Below are 16,577 nucleotides of genomic sequence, written 5' to 3'. Positions count from 1 at the left end.
ATGAACAGACACTTCTCAAAGGAAGATATACATGCAGCCAACAGACATATGTAAAAATGCTGAACATCACTGATCATCAGAGAAATGCAAATAAAAACCACAATGAGATAGCATGTCACAACAGTCAGAATGACTATTATTAAAAAGTCAAAAAACAACAGATGCTGTCAAGGTTGCGGAGAAAAAGGAACACTTTTACACTGTTGGTGGGAGCGTAAAGTAGTTCAACCATCGTGGAAGACAGTGTGAAAATTCCTCAAAAGACCTCCAGGGAGAAATACCATTTGACACATCAATCCCATTACTGGGTATATACCCAAAGGAATATAAATAATTCTATTATAAAGATACATGTAATGTGTAAGTTCATTACAGCACTACTCAAAATAACAAAGATATGGAATCTACCTAAATGCCCACCCGTGATAGACTGGAGAAAGAAAAAGTGGTACATATACACCATGGGATACTATGCAGCCATAAAAAGGAATGAGATCATGTCCTTTACAAGGACATGGGTGGAGCTGGAAGCAATTATGCTCAGCAAACTAATGCAGGAACAGAGAACCAAACAACACATGTTCTCACTTATAAGTGGGAGCTGAATGATGAGAACACATTTACACATGGAGGGAACAACACACACTGGGACCTGTCAGGATGGTGGGAGCAGAGGGAGCATCAGGAAGAATAGCTAAGGGACACTGGGCTTAATACCTAGGTGATGAGGTGATCTGTGGAGCAAACCACCATGGCACACATTTACCTATGTAACAAACCTGCACATCATGCACACGTGAACTTAAAATAAAAGTTGAAGAGAAAAAATTAAAAAAGAATAAAAGAATGTGTATTCTGTGACTGTTGGTTGCAGTGTTCTGCATATATCTAAGTTCATCTGTTCTATAATGTTGTTCAAGTTTGTTACTTCCTCATCAATTTTCTGTCTGTGTGCCCTATGCATTGTTAAAAGTGCAGTATTAAAATCTCCTATGATTATTACATTGCTGTATATTTTTTCCTTTCAGTTATTCACTGTTTACTTTATATATTTATGTTCTCTGGTGTTTGGTCTGTGTTTATAATTGTTATATCTCCTTGGTGAATAGGTTCTTTAATTTTATATCATATACAAAAATCAACTTAAAATAGATTAAGGATTTAAGTATAAGACCTGAAACTGTTCAACTCTTAAACAAAAGCATAGATAAAAACTTGCTAACCTTAACCTGGGCAATGATTGTTTTTGATATGTCACTAAAATCAAAGGCAACAAAAGCAAAAAGATACAAGTGGTATTACATCAAACTGGAGAGCCTCTACACAGCAGAGAAAACAATCAACAAAATAAAATACAGCCTATCAAAAGGGAGAAAATATTTATAAACCCTATATCTGTTACTGTGTTAGTATAAAAACATATAATAAATTCCTGCAACTCAATAGCACAAATCAAATAACACAATTTAAAAAATCATCAAAGGACTTGAATAGACACTTCTCCAATGAATACATACAAGTAGCCAACAAGTATATGAAAAGGTGCTCAACGTCACTAACCTGAGAAATGCAAATCAAACCATGGTGAGATGTCACTTCACAGTAGTTAGGATGGCTACTATGAAAAAGACAGGAGATAACAAGTTATGAAGAAAATGTTAAATAATTGGACCCCTTGTACTCTGTTGGTGGGAATGTAAAATGGTGCAGCTGCTATGGAAAATAGTATGGAGGTTCTGCAAAAGATTAAAAATAGACCTACTATATGACCCAGCAATTCCACTGCTGGGCATATACCCTGCAAAATAGAAATCAAAATCCTGAAGAGAAAAATTTGTACTCCCATGTTCATTACAACATCATTCATGGTAGCCAATATACAGAAACAATCCAAGTAGCCATTGACTGATGAATAGTAAAACAAATGTGGTATATACACAATAGAATGTTATTCAAACTTCACAAAGGAGAATATCATGCTGTATACACAGCATAGATAATCATAAAGGATATTATGCTAAGGGAAATAAGACAGTTACAGAAAGATAAACACTGCACGACTCCCCTAGTATATCTGAAATATTAAAAATTAAAGAAGCAGAGAATAGAATGGTGATTCTGAGGGGCTAGTGGCATGAAAAATTAGAGGTTGTTGTTTACCAGGTCTAAAATTTTTGTTATGCAGGATAAATAATTCCTAGAGATTTGCTGCACAACCCAGTACCAGTAGTTACCAGTATTGTATTGTACAATTAAAAATTTGTTGAATGGAAATTCTTATGTTAAGTGGACTTACCACAATAAAAATATATGTTACAAATATTGAACTCTGTGTAATAAATTTGTTCTGTGTAGATTTATGGGTTAGAAATTTCAAAATATTTTAATGTGTATTGAAATTATGAGTATTTTGTTGATAATTGAAACCAATTTTTCTATTCTTAGAGAAGTGAATTACAAATGTGGTAAAGGAAATGCGAAAATGAGCCTGGTGGTGTTGGGCTAAAATTATGGATGTTAGTATGAACAAACATGTAGTTTATGTTCTCTATCTATCTATCTATCTATCTATCTATCTATCTATCTATCATCTGTAGATATTATGCACATGCTTCTATGTGTTTTTGTGTGTATGTGTGTAAAATTATCTATATTTTTACTTCTATATGTATATATTATTATATATAATCTTCTGTGTTTGCATTCTTGCTCCCTGAGAGGAGTAAGTAGAAGCATTGACACCTCAATTGCAATAAGCACATCTAGCACAAAGATCTTGGCTGCTTCCATTTAGTGTTATCTACTAAATGGAACCAGAGCTCCTTGGAGAAATGGCTAACTCTATGTTTAGTACAGAGAAAATACAAAATGAACCAGACATATATTTTTGTGCCATTAATTAAGGAAATTTCAAAGACTGATAAGTACACACAAACCACACAGAAGACAGTTTGAATAGAATTTCCCTCACCAAATCAGGGACATATCTGTGTATTCATACTTAGATAAATGAATAAATAAGTACTGGAAACATCAAAGGTCATTTTTACAATATAATTGCAAGTAAATGTAGAAGAAAATGTTGACTGATATGAAAAAAAAATCACAAGTTGGCCATCACCATAAAGATATTTATTTCTGATGAAATCATCAAAAAATACTAGAATTATTGGGTGAAAGTATGGTGAGACTTGAGATACTTACATATTCTCACATTATATCTCCCTAAAAGTATTTACTAATTACAAAGGAAAACACAGTAACTTGGCAGTGGACAAATCTAGCAGATATCACCTTAGCCAAATGATCAAATTTAATATCAAGTTTTAATGGTACAAGTAGATATTCTTCACTTCCTGTTACGACATGCCGAGAAAAACATAGTAACAATTGTGTGTTAATCCTTCCTAAGCTATACAATCTCAAGTGAATTAATAGGAAACAAACCAGCAAAAATCACAAACTGAAGAACACTCTACAAAATACTGGCCTTTACATTTTAAGTATTAAAGTAATAAAAAACAAATGTGCAACAACCAATCCACATCAAGAGAGACTAAAGAGACATTACAACTAAATGTGGTATGTGATAATATATCGGATCCTGGACCAGAAAAAAGTAACATATTTATTTGGTTTTAAATGACATTAGTGGGATAGATGGTAAAATTAAAATGAGAATTTTATTTTATTTTATTTATTTATTTTTTTGTGTCAACATAAGTTTTTAATTCATTTGGGTTAACAGCAAGGATCATATGGTAAGAGCATGTTCTGTTTAGCAAGAAACTGCCAAATTTTTACCATAGTGGCTGTACCATTTGGCATTCCCACCAGCAATAAATGAGACTTCCTGTTGCTCCACATCCTTGCCAGCATTTGGTGTTTCAAGCATTTGGTATTTTTGCCATCCTTATAAGTGTACAGTGGTATCTCATTGTTGTCTGGAGACTTTTTAAGCATTCATTACATTTCTTAATTACAAAGCCATCCACTAATGCAAACTGAGTTAGCCAAAGGAAGTTGATATTTAATGAGATAGATACCCCCAAGCCCAGGAACAGCACTAGATATTCCTTATTCCTATTTTACAGGCAAGAAAACAGAGCTTCAAATATGTTGGTTCATTTTCCAGGTCCCACAGGTCAGGAGGTGAGGCCCGGATTTGTACTCAGGTCTATCTTTCTCCAAAGGCCATGCTTCTCCCACCATATTAATCAAAGCAGAAGGGAAGCGAGCTTACTTATGAGTGGCCACGTGGGGCAGGCCAGGCCTTGTGAGTTTACAACCTTGAATACGTTCTCTTATTTAACCCTCGTAGTAAAGCTAACTGTGACATTATTGTCCCTATCTAAAATGAATGAGAACGATGGAGCTCAGAAAGGTTAGATTCTTCCTGGGTTAGGAATTGACCATTTGGCTGTTAGACCATGAGGGAGGATAGAACATGGGGGCTTGGTGGAAGGGACTGGGGTGCTGAGATTGGGGGATGAAGACCCTCAGGAGGTCCATGGAAGAGATGACTTATAAACTAGTCTGGGAGAATTTTTACATGTTGACAATCTGTGTGACCGCATCAGCCAATGCCAGCTCTGAGGGGCCCTGACACAATTTGCTGATGAATTAGACGTGGCGGGGTGGTGGGCAAAAAAGAGAAGAATAATGTATAACATAGGCTTTGGCTTTAGCAACTGGGTAGATAGTGATGCCATTTCTTTTTTTTTTTTTTATATTCTTGTCAACTAGGTGAATGCCACAGCCAACATTAAATGATGTGATTTGCATTTTGAATATTCAGTTACATTGTTATTTTTAGTCTGATCTCTTTTAGACTCAGCCTGACTTCTTTCAGATCTCTGAACCAAAAACCTGGGCTGACTTTGGTGGTAGCCATGGAATATTATTTAGCAGTTTGCTACTAAGTTCTAATACCTGATGAGGGGACTGTTATCATGCAGCCTCCATGTAAATGGTCAGAAGCTGCTAACTGTAAACATCATGAAGAAATACCATCAAATGGGCTGGGCGCAGTGGCTCACGCCTGTAATCCCAGCACTTTGGGAGGCCGAGGTGGGCGGATCGTGAGGTCAGGAGTTCAAGACCATCCCGGCCAACACGGTGAAACCCCTTCTCTACCAAAAATACAAAAATTAGCTGGATGTGGTGGCACACACATATAGTCCCAGCTACTCAGGAGGCTGAGGCGGGAGAAACACTTGAACCTGGGAGGTGGAGGCTGCAGTGAGCCGAGAATGCACCACTGCACTCCAGCCTGAGCAACAGAGCGAGACTCTGCTCTGAAGAAAAAGAAATACCATCAAATGATCAGTTTGTAAGCACGTTTGCCATCTCCAGAACCATAACCTATGGGGTAAATTGCTTAGCCCTAACAAGAACTGTGCTAAAATTGTAGTCAGTAATGAGTAGTAGAATGTTTCCTGCTTTTTTCATTTCTAGCCTTCCCTAATTTTCTACAGTTGGCATTTTGTTCTTTTTTTTTTTAAATTTATTTATTATTATTATACTTTAAGTTGTAGGGTACATGTGCATAACGTGCAGGTTTGTTACATATGTATACTTGTGCCATGTTGCTGTGCTGCACCCATCAACTCGTCATTTACATCAGGTATAACTCCCAATGCAATCCCTCCCCCCTCCCCCCTCTCCATGATAGGCCCCGGTGTGTGATGTTCCCCTTCCCGAGTCCAAGTGATGTAATTGTTCAGTTCCCACCTATGAGTGAGAACATGCGGTGTTTGGTTTTCTGTTCTTGTGATAGTTTGCTAAGAATGATGGATTCCAGCTGCATCCAAGTCCCTACAAAGGACTCAAACTCATCCTTTTTTATGGCTGCATAGTATTCCATGGTGTATATGTGCCACATTTTCTTAATCCAATCTGTCACTGATGGACATTTGGGTTGATTCCAAGTCTTTGCTATTGTGAATAGTGCTGCAATGAACATACGTGTGCATGTGTCTTCATAGCAGCATAATTTATAATCCTTTGGGTATATACCCAGTAATGGGATGGCTGGGTCATATGGTACATCTAGTTCTAGATCCTTGAGGAATCGCCATACTGTTTTCCATAATGGTTGAACTAGTTTACAATCCCACCAACAGTGTAAAAGTGTTCCTATTTCTCCACATCCTCTCCAGCACCTGCTGTTTCCTGACTTTTGAATGATTGCCATTCTAACTGGTGTGACATATAGTATCTCATTGTGGTTTTGATTTGCATTTCTCTGATGGCCAGTGATGATGAGCATTTTTTCATGTGTCTGTTGGCTGTATGAATGTCTTCTTTTGAGAAATGTCTGTTCATATCCTTTGCCCACTTTTTGATGGGGTTGTTTGTTTTTTTCTTGTAAATGTGTTTGAGTTCTTTGTAGGTTCTGGATATTAGCCCTTTGTCAGATGAGTAGATTGCAAAAATTTTCTCCCATTCTGTAGGTTGCCTGTTCACTCTGATGGTAGTTTCTTTTGCCGTGAAGAAGCTCTTTAGTTTAATGAGATCCCATTTGTCAATTTTGGCTTTTGATGCCGTTGCTTTTGGTGTTTTAGACATGAAGTCTTTGCCCATGCCTATGTCCTGAATGGTACTACCTAGGTTTTCCTCTAGGATTTTTGTGGTATTAGGTCTAACATTTAAGTCTCTAATCCATCTTGAATTAATTGTCGTATAAGGAGTAAGGAAAGGATCCAGTTTCAGCTTTCTACTTATGGCTAGCCAATTTTCCCAGCACCATTTATTAAATAGGGAATCCTTTCCCCATTTCTTCTTTCTCTCAGGTTTGTCAAAGATCAAATGGCTGTAGATGTGTGGTATTATTTCTGAGGGCTCTGTTCTGTTCCATTGGTCTATATCTCTGTTTTGGTACCAGTACCATGCTGTTTTGGTTACTGTAGCCTTGTAGTATAGTTTGAAGTCAGGTAGCGTGATGCCTCCAGCTTTGTTCTTTTGACTTAGGATTGTCTTGGAGATGCGGGCTCTTTTTGGTTCCATATGAACTTTAAAGCAGTTTTTTCCAATTCTGTGAAGAAACTCATTGGTAGCTTGATGGGGATGGCATTGAATCTATAAATTACCTTGGGCAGTATGGCCATTTTCACGATATTGATTCTTCCTATCCATGAGCATGGTATGTTCTTCCATTTGTTTGTGTCCTCTTTTATTTCACTGAGCAGTGGTTTGTGGTTCTCCTTGAAGAGGTCCTTTACATCCCTTGTAAGTTGGATTCCTAGGTATTTCATTCTCTTTGAAGCAATTGTGAATGGAAGTTCATTCCTGATTTGGCTCTCTGTTTGTCTGTTACTGGTGTATAAGAATGCTTGTGATTTTTGCACATTAATTTTGTATCCTGAGACTTTGCTGAAGTTGCTTATCAGCTTAAGGAGATTTTGGGCTGAGACAATGGGGTTTTCTAAATATACAATCATGTCATCTGCAAACAGGGACAATTTGACTTCTTCTTTTCCTAACCGAATACCCTTGATTTCTTTCTCTTGCCTGATTGCCCTAGCCAGAACTTCCAACACTATGTTGAATAGGAGTGGTGAGAGAGGGCATCCCTGTCTTGTGCCAGTTTTCAAAGGGAATTTTTCCAGTTTTGCCCATTCAGTATGATATTGGCTGTGGGTTTGTCATAAATAGCTCTTATTATTTTGAGGTACGTTCCATCAATACCGAATTTATTGAGCGTTTTTAGCATGAAGGGCTGTTGAATTTTGTCAAAAGCCTTTTCTGCATCAATTGAGATAATCATGTGGCTCTTGTCTTTGGTTCTGGTTCTATGCTGGATTATGTTTATTGATTTGCGAATGTTGAACCAGCCTTGCATCCCAGGGATGAAGCCCACTTGATCATGGTGGATAAGCTTTTTGATGTGTTGCTGAATCCGGTTTGCCAGTATTTTATTGAGGATTTTTGCATCGATGTTCATCAGGGATATTGGTCTAAAATTCTCTTTTTTTGTTGTGTCTCTGCCAGGCTTTGGTATCAGGATGATGTTGGCCTCATAAAATGAGTTAGGGAGGATTCCCTCTTTTTCTATTGATTGGAATAGTTTCAGAAGGAATGGTACCAACTCTTCCTTGTACCTCTGGTAGAATTCAGCTGTGAATCCATCTGGTCCTGGACTTTTTTTGGTTGGTAGGCTATTAATTGTTGCCTCAATTTCAGAGCCTGCTATTGGTCTATTCAGGGATTCAACTTCTTCCTGGTTTAGTCTTGGAAGAGTGTAAGTGTTCAGGAAATTATCCATTTCTTCTAGATTTTCCAGTTTATTTGCGTAGAGGTGTTTATAGTATTCTCTGATGGTAGTTTGTATTTCTGTGGGGTCGGTGGTGATATCCCCTTTATCATTTTTAATTGCGTCGATTTGATTCTTCTCTCTTTTCTTCTTTATTAGTCTGGCTAGTGGGCTGTCAATTTTGTTGATCTTTTCAAAAAACCAACTCCTGGATTCATTGATTTTTTGGAGGGTTTTTTGGGTCTCTATCTCCTTCAGTTCTGCTCTGATCTTAGTTATTTCTTGCCTTCTGCTAGCTTTCGAATGTGTTTGCTCTTGCTTCTCTAGTTCTTTTAATTGCAATGTTAGAGTGTCAATTTTAGATCTTTCCTGCTTTCTCTTGTGGACATTTAGTGCTATAAATTTCCCTCTACACACTGCTTTAAATGTGTCCCAGAGATTCTGGTAGGGGGGGGGGGGGGGGGGGGGGGGGGGGGGGGGGGGGGGGGGGGGGGGGGGGGGGGGGGGGGGGGGGGGGGGGGGGGGGGGGGGGGGGGGGGGGGGGGGGGGGGGGGGGGGGGGGGGGGGGGGGGGGGGGGGGGGGGGGGGGGGGGGGGGGGGGGGGGGGGGGGGGGGGGGGTTGTATCTTTGTTCTCATTGGTTTCAAAGAACATCTTTATTTCTGCCTTCATTTCGTTATGTACCCAGTAGTCATTCAGGAGCAGGTTGTTCAGTTTCCATGTAGTTGAGCGGTTTTGATTGAGTTTCTTAGTCCTGAGTTCTAGTTTGATTGCACTGTGGTCTGAGAGACAGTTTGTTATAATTTCTGTTCTTGTACATTTGCTGAGGAGTGCTTTACTTCCAATTACGTGGTCAATTTTGGAGGAAGTACGATGTGGTGCTGAGAAGAATGTATATTCTGTTGATTTGTGATGGAGAGTTCTACAGATGTCTATTAGGTCTGCTTGCTGCAGAGATGAGTTCAATTCCTGGATATCCTTGTTAACTTTCTGTCTCGTTGATCTGTCTAATGTTGACAGTGGAGTGTTGAAGTCTCCCATTATTATTGTATGGGAGTCTAAGTCTCTTTGTAAGTCTCTAAGGACTTGCTTTATGAATCTGGGTGCTCCTGTATTGGGTGCATATATATTTAGGATAGTTAGCTCTTCCTGTTGAATTGATCCCTTTACCATTATGTAATGGCCTTATTTGTCTCTTTGGATCTTTGATGGTTTAAAGTCTGTTTTATCAGAGACTAGTATTGCAACCCCCGCTTTTTTTTGTTCTCCATTGGCTTGGTAAATCTTCCTCCATCCCTTTATTTTGAGCCTATGTATGTCTCTGCGTGTGAGATGGGTCTCCTGAATACAGCAGACTGATGGGTCTTGACTCTTTATCCAGTTTGCCAGTCTGTGTCTTTTAATTGGAGCATTTAGTCCATTTCCATTTAAGGTTAAGATTGTTATGTGTGAACTTGATCCTGCCATTATGATATTAACTGGTTCTTTTGCTCGTTAGTTGATGCAGTTTCTTCCTAGCCTCGATGGTCTTTACATTTTGGCATGTTTTTGCAATGGCTGGTACCGGTTGTTCCTTTCCATGTTTAGTGCTTCCTTCAGGGTCTCTTGTAAGGCAGGCCTAGTGGTGACAAAATCTCTAAGCATTTGCTTATCTGTAAAGGATTTTATTTCTCCTTCACTTATGAAACTTAGTTTGGCTGGATATGAAATTCTGGGTTTAAAATTCTTTTCTTTAAGAATGTTGAATATTGGCCCCCACTCTCTTCTGGCTTGTAGAGTTTCTGCTGAGAGATCTGCTGTTAGTCTGATGGGCTTCCCTTTGTGGGTAACCCGACCTTTCTCTCTGGCTGCCCTTAAGGTTTTTTCTTTCATTTCAACTTTGGTGAATTTGGCAATTATGTGTCTTGGAGTTGCTCTTCTCGAGGAGTATCTTTGTGGCGTTCTCTGTATTTCCTGGATTTGAATGTTGGCCTGCCCTACTAGGTTGGGGAAGTTCTCCTGGATGATATCCTGAAGAGTGTTTTCCAACTTGGTTCCATTTTCCCCCTCACTTTCAGACACCCCAATCAGACGTAGATTTGGTCTTTTTACATAATCCCATACTTCTTGCAGGCTTTGTTCATTTCTTTTTCTTCTTTTTTCTTTTGGTTTCTCTTCTCGCTTCATTTCATTCATTTGATCCTCATTTGCAGATACTCTTTCTTCCAGTTGATCGAGTCGGTTACTGAAGCTTGTGCATTTGTCACGTATTTCTTGTGTCATGGTTTTCATCTCTTTCATTTCGTTTATGACCTTCTCTGCATTAATTACTCTAGCCATCAATTCTTCCACTTTTTTTTCAAGATTTTTAGTTTCTTTGCGCTGGGTACGTAATTCCTCCTTTAGCTCTGAGAAATTTGATGGACTGAAACCTTCTTCTCTCATCTCGTCAAAGTCATTCTCCGTCCAGCTTTGATCCGTTGCTGGCGATGAGCTGCGCTCGTTTGCCGGGGGAGATGCGTTCTTTTTTTTTGAATTTCCAGCTTTTCTGCCCTGCTTTTTCCCCATCTTTGTGGTTTTATCTGCCTCTGGTCTTTGATGATGGTGATGTACTGATGGGGTTTTGGTGTAGGTGTCCTTCCTGTTTGATAGTTTTCCTTCTAACAGTCAGGACCCTCAGCTGTAGGTCTGTTGGAGATTGCTTGAGGTCCACTCCAGACCCTGTTTGCCTGGGTATCAGCAGCAGAGGCTGCAGAAGATAGAATATTTCTGAACAGCGAGTGTACCTGTCTGATTCTTGCTTTGGAAGCTTCCTCTCAGGGGTGTACTCCACCCTGTGAGGTGTGGGGTGTCAGACTGCCCCTAGTGGGGGATGTCTCCCAGTTAGGCTACTCAGGGGTCAGGGGCCCACCCACTTGAGCAGGGAGTCTGTCCCTTCTCAGATCTCAACCTCCGTGTTGGGAGATCCACTGCTCTCTTCAAAGCTGTCAGACAGAGTCGTTTGCGTCTGCAGAGGTTTCGGCTGGGTTTGTTATTGCCCTTTCCCCAGAGGTGGAGTCTACAGAGACAGGCAAGTTTCCTTGAGCTGCTGTGAGCTCCACCCAGTTCGAGCTTCCCAGCAGCTTTGTTTACCTACTTAAGCCTCAGCAATGGCGGGTGCCCCTCCCCCAGCCTCGCTGCTGCCTTGCCGGTAGATCACAGACTGCTGTGCTAGCAATGAGGGAGGCTTTGTGGGTGTGGGACCCTCCCGGCCAGGTGTGGGATATGATCTCCTGGTGTGCCTGTTTGCTTAAAGCGCAGTATTGGGGTGGGAGTTACCCGATTTTCCAGGTGTTGTGTGTCTCAGTTCCCCTGGCTAGGAAAAGGGATTCCCTTCCCCCTTGCGCTTCCCAGGTGAGGCAATGCCTCGCCCTGCTTCAGCTCTCGCTGCTCGGGCTGCAGCAGCTGACCAGCACCGATCCTCCGGCACTCCCCAGTGAGATGAACCCAGTACCTCAGTTGAAAATGCAGAAATCACCGGTCTTCTGTGTCGCTCGCGCTGGGAGTTGGATACTGGAGCTGTTCCTATTCGGCCATCTTGCTCCGCCCCCCAAGTGATTCTTTTGCCTCAGCCTCCCACGCCTGAGATTAAAAGCACCCGCTACCATACCCGGCTATTTTTTTAATTTTTAGTAGAGGCAGAGTTTCACCATGTTGGCTAGGCTGGTTTCAAACTCCTGACCTCAGGCGATCCACCTTCCTCGGCCTCAGAAAGCACTGGGGTTACAGGCACGAGTGACCACGCCTGGCCCATACATTCTTTTTATCAGCACACAGAACATTCTTTATGATAGACCATATGTGAGGCCACCAAAAGAGTATGAACAAATGTTTTTTTTAAAAAATGAAATCATATCAAGTGTATTTTAAGATTATCATGAAATAAAACTAGAAATCAATATCAAGAGAAACCCTGGTGACTATACAAATACATGAAAATTAAACCAGATGCTCCTAAATGACTGTTGGGTAGATAAAAACATTAAGATGGAGATAAGAAAGTTTAAGATGGCTGACTAGAGATGACAGATGCAAGTTCTCCCTAGAAAGAAAACCTAAATTATGAATAGAAATTATGAATGGATAATCATACTTCAATTTTTTTTTTTTTTTTTTTTTTTTTTTTTTTTTTTTTTTTGAGACGGAGTCTCGCTCTGTCTCCCAGGCTGGAGTGCGGTGGCACGATCTCCACTCACTGCAAGCTCCGCCTCCCGGGTTCACGCCATTCTCCTGCCTCAGCCTCCTGTGCGGCTGGGACTACAAGCGCCCGCCACCGCGCCCGGCTAATTTTTTTTATTTTTTTAGTAGAGACGGGGTGAAAACCGTGTTAGTCAGGATGGTCTCGATCTCCTGACCTCGATAATCATACTTCTAATGGAATATCAAGGAGAGAATACTAGAATTCAAAACATAATTTATGAAAAAACAAAAAACAAAACAAAACTCTAAGCCACCGGGGGAAAAAAAAAAAAAAAGCTTGAGGCCAATGCAGCTGACACTAGTTAGGAGTCCAGAGGAACTCAGTGTTCAGGGAAAGGGTAAGTTGAAGTATTTTGACAGTCCTCATTCTTGCTGTGAACTGCCAAGATCCTTACAGTGGGAAATCTCCTCTTTCCTCCCAAATCCTGAAAATAGCATGGACCGCAATTTGGAGACCCTTGAGGTCAGAGCACTGGACTCTGGATTCACACTGGGTTATTTACCCTTTCCCCAGACCCAAGCAAGCGCTATGCTGTGCTACTGTGAAGATGCATCCGTAAGGGAACTGTACCCTCTTCTGGGAACCACAGTCCTTGTGTATCCAAAACCCAGGACTTCCTGCTCACATTCTCCAGTCCTGCTCAAAGGACTGCAGTGGCAGGGTGCTCGCTGGACTCAAAGAAGCTGCAGGGTCCCCAATAACCTAACCTTCAGGGAATGTTACTCCTAGGAGAAATAAGAGTGCCGTACACCAAAAAGGCAACCCCTGAAAGGAAAACAAAATGCATGCTTTCCAGAGCCCAAAAGCTTCCTGACTGGGGCTGTGAAAAGTGACTTCATTTTTAGCAGTGGCACAAAATTTGTGCTTGGCTCTCCAAGCAAACAGTGGAATCCCCTTTCACCAGATGAGCAGCCTTAGTGTCATAACCAGGCCTAGAGGAGACCCTTCTTCCCCAGGCACACTGTTGAAACCACAAGCACTGCTGCTGTCCCAGGAAGCTGGGGCAGATGTACTGTATGGCATCCTATCTGGGGCCGTGAGGGGCAACTGTGACCCCAATGGCAGTGTTGCCTCTAGGCCCAGGCTTGTGTGAACAGTGGGTTCCCACCTCTCTCTGTGCAGAGATGCAGTGCTGCTGCTACAGAGAGCAGGAGAACCCAAGAGCTGTGTTTGGAGCCATGGAGGCAGACTTCACACTACAGCCACTTCCAGCCACCAGAGGGGTTTAGTATGGAGCTGCTGGGCTGATTTCTTCTGTGTTCGTGGGCTACATTGCAGCTTAAAAGCAAACCGTAGTTTCTAATCTATATGAATATCCCAAATTCTAAGACGAGTGTGAGGGGAAGGCTGATCCCTTTCCTTCCTGCCATGACTATGGCACTGGCACCTCTCCTACCTCCCCATACAGACACCTCAGTGATTGCTCATTGCTCAAGCATTTATGAGCTCAAGCTGAAGACTCCCTTGTCAACCCTGTCAAAGCTGTTGCTTGTGCCTGTCATTGGAAAGACTGAATGCAGGCTTTCTCATTCTGGCATCACTCAGCTTTGACAATCCTCTCCATGACAGCGGATGAAACCCAGGCTCTTGTTTGCTCCAGGGCCCAACTGACCAACTGGGACATGGGTGCACTTCTCAGGGCCTACAAAGGTCAAGCGTAAAGCATACCACCTCCACTGAAGTTGGCGTTTACCTGCAAGTGCCACCTGCTGGCCTGAAGGTCAACTTCCACATCCCAATACCACATCTGCTAACACCTGTGCACAGCACTTAGGAACAAGACGAGCTTCTTGCAGCCTCTGCTACCATGATTGTTCATGTAATCCAAGCTACCCAAGAGGGCATGAGCCTGCTCACCATCCTGGTACACCACTATTACAACTGGCATTTGAGAAAACTCCACACTAAAACTATTTATAACCATGAAGAACATAGTGTCTTTGCCACTGAATGCACCCAGAAACAAAGCCAAACAGACTTGTTCAGCATACATCCTCAAAAGAAAACAACAACAACAACCACCACAACAACAAAAAAACAGGTCCTACCACAACAAAAGTAAATTAAAAAATAAGAAGTAACTGTTTATTCAGATGTGGAGGGTAGATTTTCAAGATGGTTGACTGGGAACATTGAATGCCAGTTTTCCCCAGTAAGAAGACTACAGCTGCTGGAAAATGGATATGATCTGTATGAAAAACTGATGGAAGAGAGCCAGGACCTGTTGAAGTGCACATGGGCAGAAGCTGGAATACAGAAAAATAGAGCAGCAAGAGTTTGGCAGGGAACGACCCTTGAGGAACTTGGAGCCCCATGAAAAGAACAGGTGGGAGTGCTTCTCTAATCTCATCATCTTTTCAACAATATACTGAATGCCAAACTTTTGGGAAGCCCCTCTGCCCTTGTGACCAAGGGGAATTCTGTCTTGGGTGACTTGGGAAATTCCCAGGGACACAAAACTGGATGGCCAGTTGGTACAAGTGTGCTTGCCCTTCCTTCAGGCCTTAAATGAGATGAAGGCCACCACACTGGTTGTGCACCCATGGTAGGCCACTTCCCTTCCTGGGATATCTCTGCTCCTGATTCACCACACCACCAGAATTCCCACAAACATACCCTACAAACTTCACTGACTGGCCAGTTCCAAGGAAACTGTGGGACCCCTGACAATCTAACCTGTGGAGTGAGCAGCCCCTGAGAGAGGGGGAACAGGACCCATCCTAGTCTACTTTGGGACAAAGGAAGTACGGGCATGGTGTCAATTACTGAAGGGGCAGCACCAGCTGCCAGGAACCGTCACAGAGAGAAGGTCATCTTCCAATTCCCTGTCTACTGTTGTGGATGCAGCACAGGTTCTCCGCACTAGGGGCCAGCATGTATGCACCAGGAGAAAGCACTTTTCATACTTTTAATAGCAGCTTCATTCTTGTTGGAAGAGAACCTCTGCTGCTTGGACTTGCAAGAGGATGGGGCCCAACTCCCCCTCACTACACAGAGCTACAGCTTCCCAGCAACAGAGGCCAGACAAGCTGCAGAGTTGTCTGCTCAGGACTGGGGAAAGAGGCTCTGCCCTGAGCCCATTTTGGTGGCAGCTGCCACAGAAGCACGTCCTTCAGTCCACAGCCACACTGAAGCCAAGAATCAAAGGACAAAGTTTATATAAACTGAAGGTCATGAGCCCTGTGACCGGGGTGTGATAGGAAAGCAGATAGCATTCCTTCCTTCCATGGATGAGAAGTTGGTGCACATCCCTTCCCCTAAGACTTCTATACACCCCAACATGATCTCCCCTCACCACCACACTATCAGGACAGAAGCATCCAGTCATCATCAGCCTACCTGAGGGTGAGTTAGCTTTTACTTTTAAGTGCCACCTAGCGGACTAGAGCCTAAACTGCACCAGCAAATAAAAGCTTGCTGTCGTGCTAGTGCACGAGGCTTCCTGAGACCTCTGCACTCTCAGCCCTGCAAGAGATAATGTGTTGGCTCATATGTCCGATCTATCACAATAAGAAATGGCATCTAAGAAAATCATCATACAGAAGCTATACATAACCAAGGAACACACAAAGGGCGTTGGCCCCCTGAAAGCACTCAGAATAAAGCCAAACTATTATACACAACATACACCAGTCATACTCTCAATGGAAAAAATAATTTAAAAACATTACCATCTAATTAATAGCAAATTCAAAAACAAGAAGTGTCAGTTCCCTCAGAAGAGAAGAAATTGGAAGAATGCTGGCAATACAAAAGGACCGTGTCTTGACAAGTTCAAAAGGTCACATCAGTTGTCTAATAATGAATCCTAACCAAAATGAAAAGTCTGAAATGACAGATAAAGTATTTAAAAAATAGACTGCAAGAAAACTCAACAAGATCCAATAAAAAATTTGAATCCAACACAAGGAAATCAGAAAAAAAACACAAGGTGTGAAAGACATAATAGTTATATTTTTAAAAATAAAATGGAAATCCTGGAATTAAACATCTCACTACAGAAATTTCAAAATATATTCAGAATACATTTGGAAACTTTAATAATGGACTACACACAGCAGAAAAAAATAATTTCAGACTTTGAAGAATGCCCTTTTGAATTAAC

Source organism: Macaca thibetana, chromosome X, assembly GCF_024542745.1.
Source record: "Macaca thibetana thibetana isolate TM-01 chromosome X, ASM2454274v1, whole genome shotgun sequence".
Taxonomy (NCBI): domain Eukaryota; kingdom Metazoa; phylum Chordata; class Mammalia; order Primates; family Cercopithecidae; genus Macaca; species Macaca thibetana.
This window is presented reverse-complemented; position numbering follows the sequence as displayed.